The following is a 12,171-nucleotide window of genomic DNA, read 5'->3' on the forward strand; positions in this document are numbered from 1 at the left end:
CCTACCACCTTCATTAGTTGTTGTTTTGGGTCACTGCTTAGTACAGCCTGTTCAGTGAGGAACTCCTTAGACCTGATGGCATAGATTATTCAGCCGCAAAATTCCATGGCCTTTGGAAACTAAGCAAACTAACACTGAGTGAAATGCCTTGGGCCACAGAGAGGGATCACACAGTAAAGTCTGTGTCTAGGATGTACTGGTTTCATTTCTGCTTTTGTCGCTGTCCTTTCCTGTATGTAGACATGACAGAAGTCCGGACACCGTTTCTCCAGTTGACCTGTGTCCTGCTGCCCTGGTGACAGCTGCCCTAGTATTGGTATTCAGGAACTGGTTTTTGTATCACTTTGGGAATGTAGTCACCAAGTCAGTGACATAATGGTTTAAGAAATAAAGTAGAGAATCAGGTCTGCAGTTACTGGAATTAAACTTTCCTTATCAGGCCACTAGTGAGACTCTAGAAGCCTTGACTCAGAGTGATTCAAACTGAAATTGTATTTTACTCTCAAATTGCCAAGACATATCTGACCCATGTGAGAGCCTCTTCCAAGAGCTAAATGAAGAAATGCATTCTTGTAAATACCATTGAAATTGTTCTCAGATTCTCCTCATACTCTCAACCATTAGCCTCTTCCAGAAAATGGTTTTCAGATTAATTTCCATCCCTCCTACAGATATAACGGGTTTTCAGCCTCTGAAGACGTTATGAGCTGTCTTTATAAATCTCTTTAAAATAACTTGGCAAGCCATAATATGAAATTTCATATAGCTGAAAAAAATATGGTAGACCATCCTGTATTAAAAAAAATATGGGACTAAATGTGAAACATGTAGGCTAGGTTGTACCTAAGGTTGCTTTCATTACATATGGTATACACAGGGTGAAGTGACTAAAAATACCCTAATACTTACTTCTTACCAGTAGTAACTATATCATGATTTGCAGCCTCTAAAATAGAAGGTGCTAGCAAGTCAAGCCATTAATGTTACATGCAAAAGAAGTCTTTGCTGATCCAAAGAGTTGCCTTCGTGCTGCGCAAGAGATCTGTGAAAGATTTCTTTCTGTAAGAGCTTTTCGCCCGTAGACTGGCAAAGTGTTCCTTATACTGTACTCCTCAAGTAAAGGGGAATTGAGGTATGTTCCTCTGAAAAGAAACTTTGGAGTTTAGAAAGTTCTCCTTCCAAACCAGAATTCAAAGATACTCCATGCTGGGATTTAAATATTAAATATATTTAAATATTTAAATATTTAAATATATACTTTAGGCAAGGTAGAAAATGGAATGTGAGTAACATAAAAGGACACCCAAAAGTCCATTTCTGCAGCTCGGAATAATTTAACCAAAACTGTTGTTTTTCCCTGAGGAGGCTTACTGTTCTTTACCTTAATAGATGTTCAATTTGTAACTTACATTTTCCATTTTGCATGTAACTGTCTGATAACTTTTCTCACAGAAGGGAGAGATGCAAGTGCAGAAGTTGACATCCATGTTCTCTATGGATTAGTCAGAAGATGTGGAAGGAAGGATGAACATTTTCTAGAAAAAAAAATTCTTACTTTCCCATTACCTAATTAATTTTTATTTGAAACTGTTAGGAAAATGAATTACAACTTTTTAGATTTAACTGGAATGCAGTGGACCCTCCTTATTAGCACATGAGATACAGGCTTGACATCATTCTTTCTTTCCAAGGTAACTGTCAATCAGTTTAACTTGATTTGCAGTAATTTCGCCAAAATTAAGCAGCTTTGAGAAGAGAAATTAAGGGAGGCTCCTCATTGCCTATAGTGCACATACAGTCTCATGGCTAGGGTCCTGTCTTTGAGAAGAGAGATGTAAATTCCAATTGCTTTGCTGAATCAGTCAGACAAGATTTGAACAGGAGGCTTCCATCTGCCGGGGAAGTGACCTGCTCATTGTTGGAGATTTTGAGTTCCAGAGTTCCATGGTAGGTAGTGTGCATGGTTTGCATAGATGCATCTTTCTTTGAAAGGCAATTGACTCTTGTTATGAAAGTAATCCAGAATTTCTTTATTTTTCTTTCTTTTATCATAAATTATTACAATCCTCAAGTCTTCTTCTCAGTTTACCAAAGAAAAATTACACAGAAAAATTATTGTCTGCATCAATTTAAATGAAGATTTTCAGTTGTGTTTATTTTTGTTCAGCTCTGTGGTTTTGACTCACACAGGCCTAGTTTCCATGGGTAACTAAGGATACTCGATGCCAAGAGCTCCTAAATATGAGATGCTGTTTTAGGCCTGAAGAAGTTGTGTAAGTTGCTGCTTTTCCTTCTTTCACACCCTGACACCTTTTTTTTCAGGCAGTAAAGCTTTCCAGCAGTGGCCATAGTACTATAGCCTTGCAAAATGATTCATAGCTTTCACTCTTCAGGTGGATCAACGGCAGAAGACATGCCACCTTCACAAGTGCTGATTCAGCCTACCAGCTAACAGGGTGCTAATGGGAACTAACACTGCCAAAGTCAGTCCCTTGGAGAACTTCATGGGAGACATAAAGTCGTGCAACTTGGCTTCTTTTTTCTGTAATGCTTTGGTTGTGCTATGAATCACACAAATACAGGGGAGGGCTTAGGTAGAATCAGTGGAGATGAGACATGGATGGTGGCACAGGCAAGAAACTGTTACTTTAGATGAATGCTTACAGTTGTAGTGGGATTTGGGCTGGGTTGAAGCAAATCCCTGCATCAGCTCCGTTTAGTATATTCTGGTTCAGTTAGGAACACAATTTTGGATTTTAAATTTCTTCTGGAGGAGGATAGATGGGAAAATTCCCTCCAAGTGCTCATGAATGCATGCCAGCTCTGAGATGAGAGGCCAAAACAATGACTGTCCATGAACAACATTGAGCTGCAGCAGGTGGAGACTTTCAGTTTTAGGAACCAGACAAACTCTGCTTTCAAAGTAAATTCCTTCAGCTACATCTGACAAAGATGTAGGAACCTCGGCACTGAGCCTTTTGATGTACTCCCTTCATGCCAAATTATTTGCTAATGAGATATGAACACTGTGTTAATTCAGAGTTGAGGTATTGACTAGCTATAAATCTGCACTTTAAGCAAACTCTTAGGTCACAATTTACTAACTGAATAAAAAGTTCTGATCAAAGGCGAATGAGCTTGCTTCTGTTCAAAAGCTTGACTGAGTTCCAGAAGAAATAGGATCTTCTGTGCAAGTTTTTCAGGGCTGCAGCCTGAAAAGTATTTATCCACTGTACTTGCTGCTTGATATCCTTTTTGAAAGTGCTAGAAGGTACTTCATCATGCACTTAGAAATTTCATTCTTGTGAAAACAGAAAAAAAACTAGTTAAACACTCCTGTCTATGCATTATACACCATCTATGTAGAAAGGGATATATGCCAATCATAAATTTCTCCTACTCCTCTTTTTTTATTTCTAATCATCTATCTGTGATTTTTTTCCCATATATTATAATAACCTACTCTATTAAGGTCTTGCTATTTGTGGAATCCTGACTGGCTTTTTTTCTTTCTGCCTTGTTTATTATTTTTAAAAGTTTTATTTCGACTGTTACCTTCATTTTGACACTAAATTTTGGAGTGTTTTCTGAAAAAAATTGTCCTTTTTTTACCCCTTTATGTTAGGTCTGTTCCCAGTACTCAGCATCTAGAATAACAAAGTTCTTATTACAATCTCTCACACAGGCCAACATTTAAGGGAAAGTACAAGGATTAATATTTTGCACATTGCATTGTCATATTCTGCTAAACACCATGTTGTCTGTACAGGAGGAAAGTTAAATTCTCAATAGTCAGAAGCAAGGAATTATATGAATTTTTTTTTTTTTGCTTTCCTAATGAATTCCTATTTTTACCAATCAGCAGAAAGAAAAAATTGGATGTGTAGTTTTTCATTTTGTGGGTTTTCGTGTTGAAAACTGTCTGAATCAACATCTCAGCCTGTAACAAAAATGTTCTTTTTGGATGGTCACTCCCTGCTGTTTGAAAAGGTACACAATCTATCAAAACCTCATTGAATCTAGAAATTATTCTAATAATAAAAATCAGTGCCCAGAAGTGTATACTCTTGATATCTCAATAGCGTTAAGGCTGCAAAATAAGTCTTGTATTGGCAGGAGTATTGCTTGGCCTTGTCCCTCTCTACAGCTTATTTATCAGTCTAGGAGGCAACCAATAATTTCACCATTAAAACATGCACAAAGTTTAAAGTAGAAGGGATCATGTATTTGGGAGGGTCAGACTGAGTGAGAGTGCTACACTGACATGATGAGTGGCTGCATGGTGTTTCCTACCATATCAGAAGACAACTCAACCAGTTTTTCCCCGAGCTGCTCCATTATCTGTCCTGAGCTGCCTCCAGCATGCAGAAAATGAAGTAGTCAATGAAAACTGTCTGCATCAGCCTTCGCAGTTTTGCCATGAGCCCAATAAATCGAAGGAGAACTGATGTGCAAGCTCATTAATATCTGTTAGCCATAGCAGATGTCACACACTTCATATGGTGTAATATATTCCCTTGCAGTTTAGCATATGCAATAGAAAATATGCAGTGAACATCTCTATTTTAAGGAGACAAGTATCATGCTTTATTTCTCAACTCCTCTGCCATGTGTCAGTGGTCTAAGGTATGAATTTAGCTAGTGTTTTTAAAGCTGGTTGTGTATTGACAGAGTAGCAACTACATTCACTTGAATAATAACATAATCACTAGCATTTACAGCTGCACAATACACAACAAACTCAAAACAAAGGCAGGAAAAGACAAGATATCTATTATAGATGATAATCTTCAGACATATTCTCGGTAATCATCTAATCACTCACAATACAACTGTCTTCCTAAATCAAAGTTAAATGAATACTGATACAATTATTGTGAAGAGTCACTAAAACTTTTTATTAATCAAAACCCAAATTTCTCACTTAATACCTGAGAATACTTAAATGTAGTTTCAAAATAGCCTTGACTATCCAGTTCAAGGGCTATTCTTGACCAAACTTAAAGCAGGTAGCTCCAGTTATGCCAGACTAACCTTTTTTAGTGTTTATCTGGCACTCAATGATTTTTTGATTTCTTTAGCCTAGCATTAAGTTATCAAAATGATAACTAAGGTGAAATGGAGCAGGAAATGCAGGTTTTAACACAATTTCTTCTAATTGAAGTAGGTTTTCCTTGAGGGAGGACAGCGTAATTTAATCAGATTTTTCCTGACATAACATTTTACAAGACTGGGGTTTTACGGTGATTCATGTAATGAATAACAAATGTGCTGGATTGTACTCGTGTTTCCATGAAATGTGAAAAAATCTTACACTAGAGCGTATAAAATTCAGCCATTTTCAGCTGCATTACTGTCCTACCTAAAAGCTATTCTAAAGCTAGGGTATTATGCAGGATTTCCGCAATGAAGCATCCTTTTCCTTCTTGTGCCTGTCTTGCAAGACATTATAGAGACCAGGAATGAGAGTTTAAACTGGTTCTGAGAGTTTTGTACACAAAAAGAGCCAAAAAATTCAGGTGAGTTCAAGTGAGGTTTTTTTAAAAGACTGGTCCTAATGTTAGTATGCTACTGGTTCATCCACCAAGGTATTTTTCTGAAAGCTAATTGCAGCATGGCCTCATTAATGACCTGGTTGCACCATGGGCTCTTGTAGGATGGGTCGTGCTCACTGTGCTGCAGAGCTGTGGAGCAAGGCAGGCAGGAGCTGGAGGTGGTGGTGGAGTGGGCTGGCTTCCTCACCCAGGGCTGCAGTCCTGTCAGCCCTGCTTGTCTACAGAACATTTTGGCCATTTGCTCTTTACCCTCAGTCTCCTTCCAGCTTTCTGATCATGTTCCTAAAATAATTGGCATTCTTTGAATTAGCATTAAAAAAAAAAATAAAAAAAAAAACCACCAAAACCTAAGAAACAAAACAAAACAAAACAAAAACAACCAAAAAAAAAACTCTCATCCATTTTCTGCCAAAAAAGTTGCAAGCTCCAGCTCTCTATAAGCAAGGGTAGGTTTAGCAGATTAAAACTTAAATTGCTCGAACTGCATTCCTCCTCCCTCACTGTGTCATCATCTCTCTACTATTTGCAGCATGGGCTCTGTGTCAGATAAAAGGCTCTGCCTGAGCTTGGAGCTCCACAGCCCAGCTCTTTCACTGAAATGGCCTGCTAAATCCGACTGCTAAATGTGTGCCCTGCTCATTGGTAGAGGATTCAGTCACTTTGACTGGTCTCATCAGCTTGCTTTGTCTCTTGGCAGTCCCTCTTGCTACTGAGCCTTGTCCCTCATCTCTCCCCTAGTAGAGTTGTTTCTGTTCATTGATCCTTGTCCTGGTTCCTGCAGGGGACAAGACAGCCAGACCTGGCCTCCTCCTGCCTTTCTGGCCTCTGGACCAGTGTGTCCCTCAGCATCTTCAGCTCTCAGATCTGGCTTGCTTTGCATTTGGCCCCTTGCTCTGGTTCCTGCGCTTGATGGTGCTTGGGCTGGAAGACACTCACTGGCGAGTTGGGCAGCTCAAAGAACAAGCCTCCCCTGTGCTCTTGGCTCAGGGGACAGACTTGCCTGATGCTGCTGAAAATGGATTCAGAGCAGTTGTGTGCTGCCGTTAGACGAAGGATTTCTTTGTCTAATCTCTGTCATGTTCCTCTGGTGCTCACAGCAGCATTTTGGCATTCTGGTAGAGTCAGTGGTCAAAACAGAGTGAGTCAACCCTCTCTTGTAACAAGCAGGATAGGATACAGGCACATACATTGCAACAGAACAGGGGCAGCTATTGCTTTATAAAATGCTGACAAATAGCAGGCAATAATATCCTGAGAGGAGATCACTTCATTAATTTACTGTAATATATTCTTATTAAATAGTTTTCAAAATATGCTCACCACTCTTACTGGATTCTGTTGTAGAAAGGCAAAAGAACTGAAATAAACTCCAGGCGCTTGATCTTTTTGCCCTGAAATACAAAATGGAGCACAGCTGGCAGAAACAAATACCAGAACATGTGTTGTAGTGCTATTTTGCCAACTCTAACACTCAGCATTAGAGATGAGACTCCAAGGCTGCCCTTTACCGCTTCTATAAGCTTTGATAGCTACTGATCTCAGCACAGAGTTGCTTTTTGTTGCAAGGTTTTCTCCATTACAAGCCAAACTGGACAGTGGAGGGGGATGCATCCCCCAGACTTGAGGGGTTTTAGCTCTTTGAGGGCAGTGACAGCAACTACTGCCTGTTGTATCTCAGCCTGCCTCCCAATCTGCTCCTCCCAGTCCACATGTTTTTATAGTCTGGATGCAGTTCAATCTGAGGATTAAGTTGCTTTCCACACATGACAGGTCAACCAGAGGACACTAGCTTATATGAATCTTGATTTTTTTGATTTCCATATGTCTTAGGACTAAAGTCTTAATTTGGATATTCACTTAGTGAAGAAGGAAGGGAAATCCATGGCTGCAAAAATAATCCCGGAAAAGATACGTCACTGTGCAGGATAAGAGATTTATTTTAAAGAGTACAGAAATCATACAGTTTGCCTCTTGTACAAATCTTTTCCCATCTTTCTTGTGGTACTAGGATATTTTACAGTGCTATTTCTGAGATCCTTGAGGAGGAAGCTTGCTCAGTCCTGTTGTCCTCCCCTGAAGACTGATGGGAGCGGCATCAGTGGCTGAGAAGCTACTGCAACGTGTCTTTCAGGACTTGGCCCTCTTCTTGCTCTACCTGAGAGCACCCAGGTGGGGGGAAGGCATCCTACCTTGTCAAATGCACATACTCTGCCTTTGGGCATCACATTTAGTTCTTCATGTGTAATGTGGCAGCAGCAGGCGCTCAGAGCCTCACAAAACCCAGGGTTTTCATCTGAACAGCTGCTGCAGTATGTTTCTTTCTGCCTTAAAGGTCTCTCACTTTTAACCTTTTCCAATACCTTATTATTGGGAACTCTATCTCTAGGTCTCGTGGGCAAAGCTTCATCCCAATTATACTAATGGTAAGGGGAAAGAAATAGAGATAGGGAGATGAACTGTGTTTTTAAACCACATGGATTATATTACCGTAGACAAAGAAACAGTAACTGGATCTAATGAAGAGAAGAGGATATTCATTATAGATGAATCAGAAAAGAAAAGCCAGTGATGGAAGGTAAATAGGATTTGGGAGTGTCTGGGTTTGCCTGTCTTGACTGTCACCTACACTGTTTTTGTTCTCTTCTAAGAAATCAGACAGGCAGCTGGTGATGTATGTGAAAACTGTGATAAGTTTTATTTCTCTGTTTTATGAAGAAAATCAGTGGGCACAGGCATAAAATTGATATACAGTGCAAATATGTAATTTACCGTGTTTATATAAATTAGTGTAGGATATCAGTTTGAACAAAGACATTATCTTAGGAGTAGTCAGAGAATTATTCATACCACAAAATCACTGAGTTTCAGAAAGAAGAAATCACATCAAATTGCTGTGAATCAGTGCTTTTCTCATGGGATGATTCTGTGCTTTTCATCCCTCTGCTTTCCTAAGCTTGTACAGATTTCAGGGGCTCAGGACCAGCCAGGCGGGTGCTGCCTCTTGTACCGAGCTGGGTAGTGGATACACTGATGGTCTCCAGCTCCTGAATGCTGGGCCAGCCCCATCTAGTGCTGCCACTGCTCCTCTAACCCTGAGAACCATACAAAACCTGTAACCTGCAGCTCTAACATCTGTGTGATGAAAGTCTCCCACAGTGAGGGGGAGCCTTGGAAGTACAGCAGCAGTTTCACCATGAGCTGAAGGTGAATGCCTTTTGCAGACTGCCTATAGCTAAATGTCTAGGGTGTTGGATTTGATTGCCAAGGGACTATGTGCTGGGTTTCTAACAGGTGTGAAGCCACAAAGTTCCACTGACCTGCATGGATCTTTGCTGGAGTTACATCCTTTAAGGAGTCCCTTCCCTGACAGGAACATTGGGTTTAATACCTACTTCCAAGGCAGCTTTCTCTGTTGCTTGCCCTACAGAGATTCTTTTTGAGTTGCTGAGAAAGTGGACCATAAGCAACAACTCTGAACTTTGCTTTAATACCTTATCATTTCAATAAAACTTCTGTGCTTCAACAAAGTAGCTGGGTTTCATACCACATATTTATCAGTGTCTGTAGCACTGTCAATTAGACTTTTGTATTACTGAGTTGGGACAATCTCTATTGCTTTTCAGGGTGCCATCGTACAAGATGTAAGAGCTCATTCTCATTTCTGCCAAAACTCAGCAGATAAAGTATTTTCCCAATAACCAGAGATGGAGTTAATTCCGTGCTAGAACAGGATGTAGCCCAGAACAGTCATTTGAACTTGTGTTCCCCTGACCCAATGTGTTGTGTGTCTAGCATAAATTTAATTCTTTGTATAAAGGTTTTAAAACTCTATTGAATAAGGACTTGACCCTTGGTTTCCAGTGTCCCAGATGAATGCCTTGACTGTGCTGTTATAGAGTGTGTTTCTTGCAATAGCATCTGTTGGAGCTATTCCATGTTTAAATAATTGAGTAGTTACTAGGGCAGAGCAAGAGATACCAAGTCTGTATCCTAGTAGTCAGGAATCCCAACTGAGCTGATAAAATAGAAATCTTTGGCAGAAACTGGGAGCTAAAGGAAGTTCACGTGGGTTATCTTTCAATTCAAAGGAAGATCCTAACTTTTTATGATATCCTGAGATTTGGGCTTTCACTTGCAAGGTCTTGATTTCAACCTAGCTGGAATAGGAAAAATGTAAAATCAGAAGGTTTTAGAGAACTGGAGATTTATATCCCACCATGCTCTAGGAATAATCATAATCAAATTATAAGGAAAAAAAGAATGCATATATCAATGGAGCATGTGTTTTGTTGGAAAAAAAAAGAACTGCTGTTGCTTCAGTGTTTCACAAACTCTGCTGTTACCCACAAGGACCAAGCATCTCACACTCATCTGACCTGAACTAGCTGGTGGAGTATTGTCAGTGGCAGGATCATGCCGAAAGTTTGTGGATTGCTGTCACTTTCCTGTTTCAGGCTGTCCTTTTCGTGTACATGACAGACAACTAAAGCAAGTAGTGAGATGTAGGCCTTAAAACAATGCCTTTGAAATAAAGCTGTGGTAATGCTCCTGCAATCTGTTTCCAGTGAACACTTTGGAACTCAGTTCTCATTCAGGTCCCCTCCCAGAAGGTGCACAACAGAATGAGGAACTGGGCAGGGATTGTCAGCTCAGTGATGGAGTCTTCTTTAATAGAGCCAGTTCAATAAATAAATCAAAATATCATTCCTTTTCTTAACTTAGTGCTGTCTGCTAATAATTTCTCCGTTAACTAGGAATGCAGAGCAATAGGCAGTGTGCTGCTCTGCATGTTAATAAGATTTCCAACTTCAGAAACTGTTTTCTAATACTGTTTCAGAGGGTATTGTCAGGGTTTCCTCAGTTGCTCTCTTTACACTTAGACAACCTTGAACTCACCATGGTTGATAATTGACAGGATTTAGTCCCAGAACTAATCATGACAGACAACTTTAAAATTAGTAGCTGTGCAAAATGGAGATAATAAGACCTCAGCTTGTCTGCAGAGCAGCAGTGATCACCAGCACATGTGAAGAAGCCAACTTCTTCAGACTCACATAAGAGAAACAGCTATTCAGGCCAGGATTCATCATGCTACACGCATAACATGCTACACACATAGCATAGTCATCAGAGGCTAAATCACTAGTGCAGTAGCTGTGGTGTATAAGAGCTGAGAGATTAAATACTTGGAAAGCAACAGACAAATATGAGTTCATATGTATTGCAAAGCCTGAAAGTACAATGGCAAAAAAAAGTGCAAAGTTTTGATGCTGGTGGATTTAGCTTCTGCTTCTGCCAAATAAAAACCTAGAAATAGGCATGGGGATAAAAAGTGCCTGGTATTGCCTTCACGTTTCTTGGAACTTGTCCTCAACCTGACTTGTTTTTAAAATAATTATTTCTGTGTAAAACTTTAGATGTTAAAATAAATTAAAAGTATTGTCCTGTTTTCAAAAACAATCAAAATTCCCCCTCCAGAGAGCTTTCCTTTTTATTTTTTTTTTGGGGGGGAGGGAGGGGGTGAAGAAAAAAACAAACAAAAAAACACATAAATTTTAAGAAAATTGAATTAAAACACAAATTATTTTAGTATCCACAGTATTTATTATGCTTGGGGGGGGGGGGGGGAGGAGGTAGTAGAAAAGCCTCTACATCAGTGTCCTCCACATGACCCTGTTCATCAGTACAGTCTGGTTGCAATTGCTCCTGCAGCCAAAAGCATCAGCAAGCATGAGGAAGGTAGCCAGAGCCTAGTCTCTGCTGCAGCCACAGAGGACACGTCAAGAGAGATGCTTGCATAGCTCTGGGCACTAACAGGCACCAGCTGGGTGGTCAGTGCTGGCAGAGTGTACTTTCCCTGGGTGTACTTTCAGTCATAGAGCTGAATTTACAAGTCCCTTGCTACCAGCACCCTGGGAGGGATGCTTCATCAAGGCATAAAGGCTTCATCCAGACTAGGTGGTGTTACTACAGGTCTCTCTTACCCAGACATTAAAACTGTCTACTACAGTTCTCAGAAGCAGGAGTAGTGGAAGTTGTATGTCTGGATCAATCATGTAAGCTAGATAGGATTTGACAACTTTGGGAAAGATTAAATTTAGATATATCAAGTTAAACCACAAGACCACAACAAAACCAGGTAATATTCAAATAATTTGCTTCTTCAGGTCCTCTGAAAATTTCCTGTGGAGAGGGGTTGTTCATCTGGTCCCAGTTATTTTAGATATTTGCTGATCTTTTTTTAAAAAATTGCATGCCGTGCTATTTAAACAGCAACCTTTAAGCTGTTTAAAGGAGGAGAGTGCAAAGCACTGGATTAATCTGCTTACAGCCCATATGGCCAGATGTTCCAAGGACTGTGGAGGAGCACAGGTCACAGTTAACCCACACTCAAATGGCTTTCTCAGCAAGAGGGCTTTATTCCACTTGATAAATCAAACTGGATAGCATTTTTATCTTTGAAACTGATTTCAATATTCTACTGTTAGGAAGAAAAATCAAGATGCAGTATGCTGTTTGTGGGCATAGCCTTGATGTGCTAGGGAATTGTCCGGCACATTATTGCATTTGAAAGTCAGGAGGATCCAGGCAAAAATGTGTATTGTAGTCAAAAGGT

At 40.0% G+C, this 12,171-nt stretch overlaps 1 protein-coding gene across 1 annotated transcript in view; it reads left to right on the forward strand.

Annotated features, from left to right (window-relative positions):
- The window catches only part of KCNB2 (potassium voltage-gated channel subfamily B member 2), a 178,195-nt gene that overhangs the window by 104,610 nt on the left and 61,414 nt on the right, over positions 1–12,171 (forward strand). The gene's annotated exons all lie outside the window — the stretch shown is intronic.

Source organism: Empidonax traillii, unplaced genomic scaffold, assembly GCF_003031625.1.
Source record: "Empidonax traillii isolate 1590-97213 ecotype Southwest subspecies unplaced genomic scaffold, ASM303162v1 scaffold823:size356304, whole genome shotgun sequence".
NCBI classification, from domain to species: domain Eukaryota; kingdom Metazoa; phylum Chordata; class Aves; order Passeriformes; family Tyrannidae; genus Empidonax; species Empidonax traillii.